The following is a 5,248-nucleotide window of genomic DNA, read 5'->3' as shown; positions in this document are numbered from 1 at the left end:
GGTAAGTTTATGCAAGTATTCAAGCTCTTCAATTACATTCATGCAAGCACATCCAAGTTTTACTATCTAAACTCTCAGTCTCATTCTCCCTAGCTCCCCTCTATCTCTCTCTATCTTCTTCTTTTCCCTCTATTTCTTTTATTTATTTTTTATATGGTTGTGATTTGTGGATGCACTTTTATTCCCTTATTTCTTTTTATGTGATTAGTATGTGTGGCTGCATTTTTATTCCTTTCAATTCGCTTTAGTTTGATAGGTTAGATGCTCATGTGTTAGGACGCCAATTTAATCTCTTAATTTTGTTAGATGCTTATGAGTTAGGATGCATTAATTTTTATTAGTTTAATTAGATTAATTTAACACTTTAATTTGGTTCACTTTGCATTACTTTTAAGTTAGTTAAATAGAGTGGCGTATATCTCCTCGTGATCGACCCGTAGCTACGATTGACCCGTACGCTTGCGGTTTTATTTTAACAAAAATAAGTTTTTGGCGCCGTTGCCAGGGAGATTATTGTCCATTTTATTTTTCTGATTTTTTAAGTAGTTCGAAGTATTTTAGTTTATTATTTTCTCTTCTTTTTCTGAAAAAAAAATCAGTTTTTGAAAACCTCTTCTATTTCAAATAGTGTGCGCCCAATCTAAAGTCCTTCATATGCTCCAACCCTCCATCTTTTGGTGTCCTTCATAGGATTAAGTTACCTATGACGCTACATCTTGACCTGGTGGGGTGGATTGGCATGTGACTTATCTTTGGAGGTGACCACTCTTGATAACAGGAAAGCGACATAGTGAGAGCGTTGGAAACATAAACGTATAGTAGGCCTCCACTCTACATCAAAATCCACTTGGAGTCGCCCATAGGTGGCTATAGAAGACTATACGGGTTCCCTTGCTGTCAACCTATATGGCATCCTTACAGCTTTTGAACCATTGTTTCGATTTTTGAGGGATAGATGCACTATCTACCTTGGGCTCCCTCTTAATATATATATATATTTTTTAGTCGTTTATTTTTCTTTAATTTTTCTAAAGGAGACCTCATATCTAGGTGGCTACGGTGTAAACTCGTGATTCAAGTAACCGTCTTATTAGAAAACCACCTTCTTCACCACCTTTAACCCCACCTTTGACCATGGGTGACCAACAACCTAAGACTCTTAAGGATAGGTTTTACCTTACTAGGGCTGCACAACCCTCTTGCATCAATCTGTCTGTTGCTATAGGCAACAACTATGAACTCAAGACCAACTTCATTAGCATGCTACCCCACTTCCATGGGATGACCAATGAAGATGCATATCTCTTCCTTAGGGAATTTGAGGAGGTCTGTGTTCTAATTAAGGTTCAAAATTTAACTGATGATGCAGTTAGGCTAAGGTTTATAAACTTTGCCTTGAAAGACCAGGCCAAGAAGTGGCCCTATGGACTGCCAACAAACTCCATTAATACATGGGAAGAGTTCACCATTGTCTTCCTAAGAAAATTCTTCCCTCTTCACAAGACCAATAAGCTTAAGAGTGACATCCTCAAGTTTAGGCAGAAATCACATGAGTCTTTCTCTAAGTTCATGGAGAGATTCAAGGACCTCATTTTAGAATGCCCTCACCATGGTATTGATTTATGGTAGCTTTGCCAAATTATTTATGAAGGCATAGAATTTCAGACCAAGCAGCTTTTAGAATCTATGTGTCCTGCAGGCTTTACCTCTTTTTCTGATGAGATTGAGGCCTGGACATTCTTGAACAACTTGGCTGAAAAGACTAGGGAGTGGGAACCTTCCCAAGAGACTAAGAGGACCACTAAGGGGTATCTCATAGAGGGTGTTCCGGCCAAAGAGGCCAAACTTGATAGCCTCATCAAAAGGTTGGAGTCCCTAATGCCTAAAGAGCCTATGCCAGTTAACCAGGTCAACCATGTGTCAATATGCAGTTGGTGTCAAAACCCTGGACATCTTTTGGAGGAATGCCCCAACACTGTTGTGGGTAATTCCAATACTGAGAATGTAAATGCCCTCTACCAAAACAATCCATATAGCAACACTTACAACCCAGGATGGAGAAATCACCCTAATTTCTCCTGGACTCAAGGGAACCAAGCAGGCCCATCCAACTTTCACAATCAAGGCCAGCTTGGTCTACAAAGGCCCAACTATGCACCACAAAGCCAAGGTATGTCTCCTCAGCCCTTCCCCCCTTGTCCTCATCTAGGACATTCTATTAATTCTGCTAGGCCACCTCTCCTTGCTCATTATCAGCCACCCCCAGGGTTTATAAATACAAGAGAAGCAACAAGAATGAGTGAGATGGAGAACAAGATAGCTCTTCTCATGACAGGTCAAAATAATATGGAGAAACAACTCACCCAGCTTGTCATAATCCTGCATGAGAGGGAAACAGAAAAGTTACCTAGCCAACCTGAGCCAAATCCTAGGCATCAGGTTCATATTCAGCAAGGTACCCAAGCTCCTCCACTCAATGTTGCAACACAAGGCCAACAGCATCAAGGGCCCTCCAATCAGGTAAATGCAATATATGCTTTGTGGAGTGGCCGTGAGTATCAATAGGTTAGTAAACCTCCATCTTTACCATCTTATACTCCTGTTGATTCTCCTCCTTCTGATGAGACCATTAAAGTGCCTACGATTCCTGGTTCGTCTGATGAACCTGAAGTAATTCCAGATGATTTGGTTGAGGAAACCAAAGATGATTCTGTTGAGAAAGTGAAAGAGACCACCCCTGAGAGAGTTTATACCCCACCTGCCCCTTTCCCAAATAGGTTGGTTAGTAAGAAGTCTCCTTCTGTGGAGAAAATTTTGGATGTATTTAAATAGGTTCAGGTGAATATCCCTTTGTTGGATGCCATTGGCCAGATCCCCGCTTATGCTAAAGTCCTCAAAGACTTATGCACCGAAAAGCGGACCACCAATGTGCCCAAAAGGCATTCTTGGCTGCTAACATTAGCTCTCTCATCTCACAGCCAGTAGCAGCCAAGCATAAGGATCATGGAAGCCCCACCATCTCTTGCACTATAGGTAGTACCACTATTGATCATGCCTTATTAGACCTTGGTGCAAGTGTGAACCTCTTACCCTTTCATGTCTAACAACAATTGGGATTAGGAGAGCTGAAATCGACCAAAATCACTCTTCAACTTGCAAATCGATCAGTTAAAGTTCCTAAGGGAATGATTGAGGATGTCCTGTTGAAGGTTGGAGAATTTATTTTTCCTGTGGATTTTATTGTTTTAGATTCCCAACCTACTACCAACTTTAAGGACCAAATCCCTATCATCTTGGGTAGGCCATTCCTAGCTACCAGTAATGCTCTAATCAATTACAAGAATGGTCTCATGAAATTATCTTTTGGCAATACTTCTGTTGACTTTAATATGTTTAGGTTGGGCAAGCAACCTGATATGGATGAAGAGGTACATGTGTTTCAAGGATTTTCCAATGATATTGATACTTTCTTTGAAATTGATTTTGATTCGGGATTTCAGGAATGTATGCAGGAATTGGAAGGTGTTGATGATACCCCCTTATCTGAGGTCTGGAGCATCCAACCACCTTTAGAGCCACTTGGACCCCTATCCACCTTCATTCCCAAACCCTCTATTATTGAGCCCCCCACATTAGAGTTGAAGGCATTGCCCTCCAACCTTAAGTATGTCTTCCTAGGACATGATCATACTCTCCCTGTTATTATTGCTTCTGATTTGACTTCTATTCAGGAAGAAGAGTTAATTAAGCTTTTAAAGGACCATAAGAAAGCCATAGGTTAGACCATGTCAGACCTCAAAGGTATTAGCCCCTCCATTGTTCAACATCATATCCATCTGATGGAGAGTTCCAAACCTTCTCAGGAATCCCAAAGGAGGGCTAATCCTATCATGAAAGAGGCAATTAAGAAAGAGATCCTAAAGTGCTTGGATCATGGCATAATTTATCCTATTTTTGATAGCCAATGGGTGAGTCCTGTGCAGGTTGTGCCAAAGAAAGGAGGAGTCACTGTAGTTGAGAATGCCAATAATGAATTGATTCCAATCCGTATCCAAACGGGGTGGAGAGTGTGCATTGACTATAGAAAATTGAATGCGGTAACTTGGAATGACCACTTCCCCTTGTCTTTTATTGATCAGATGTTAGAAAGACTAGCTGGCCATGAATATTATTGTTTTCTTAATGGTTATACAAGCTACAACCAAATCCCTATTGCTTTAGAGGACCAACACAAGACCACTTTCACATGCTCTTATGGAACTTTTGCTTACTGGTGTATGCCTTTTGGGCTTTGCAATGCCCCTGCTACGTTCCAAAGGTGCATGATGAGTATCTTTTCTGATATGATAGAACACTTCCTAGAGGTGTTTCTGGATGATTTTTCTATTCATGTCTCTACCTTTTCTAATTGCTTGCATCATCTCTCTTTGGTTCTTAAAAGATGTATAGAAAAGAACTTGGTCCTGAATTGGGAGAAGTGCTACTTCATGGTGAAGCAAGGCATAGTTCTTGGTCACATTCTATCCAAAGAAGGGATCAAGGTTAATAGATCTAAGGTGGACCTTATTGCCAATTTACCACCACCCAAGAGTGTGAAGGACATTAGATCTTTTCTTGGCCATGCAGGTTTTTATAGAAGATTCATCAAGGATTTTAGCCAGATAGCTAGACCTCTCACCTCTCTTTTGGCAAAGGACTGCCCATTTGATTTTTCTCCTGAGTGTCATGAGAGTTTTGAGCAATTGAAAAGAGCATTGACCTCAGCCCCCATTATGCAAGCTCCAAAATGGACAGTGCCATTTGAGCTTATGTGTGATGCCTCTGATTTTGCTATAGGGGCTGTTCTTGGGCAAAGAATCAATAAATTGCCCCATGTGATTGATTATGCAAGTAGGACTTTTAATGATGCACAACTTAATTATACCACTACTGAGAAAGAATTTTTAGCTGTTGTGTTTGCTTTAGAGAAGTTTAGGCCCTACTTGGTTGGATCACATGTGATTGTTTATACTGACGATGCTGCTATCAAATATCTTGTGCAGAAAAAAGATGCTAAGGCTCACCTCATTAGGTGGGTCCTTTTGTTGCAAGAATTTGATCTTGAAATTAGGGATAAGAAAGGGTGTGAAAATTTGGTTGTAGACCATCTATCCCGGCTGCCTAATTCTTTGACTGTTGATTCTCCAGTCAACGAGAACTTTCCTGATGAGTATCAGATGGCAGTGTCTAGTGAACCATGGTTTGTTGA

At 40.6% G+C, this 5,248-nt stretch overlaps 1 non-coding gene across 1 annotated transcript; it reads right to left on the bottom strand.

Moving 5' to 3' along the window:
* Positions 1 to 1,509: 1,509 nt before the first annotated feature.
* Positions 1,510 to 1,616, bottom strand: LOC122641219. The gene has a single exon (XR_006329867.1). It is a non-coding gene; the product is annotated as a small nucleolar RNA R71 (small nucleolar RNA).
* Between the last annotated feature and the right edge of the window lie 3,632 nt (positions 1,617 to 5,248).

This window comes from Telopea speciosissima, chromosome 9, assembly GCF_018873765.1.
Source record: "Telopea speciosissima isolate NSW1024214 ecotype Mountain lineage chromosome 9, Tspe_v1, whole genome shotgun sequence".
Classification (NCBI taxonomy): domain Eukaryota; kingdom Viridiplantae; phylum Streptophyta; class Magnoliopsida; order Proteales; family Proteaceae; genus Telopea; species Telopea speciosissima.
The sequence above is the reverse complement of the archived record's forward strand: the minus strand, read 5'-3'. Positions and strand labels throughout refer to the sequence as shown.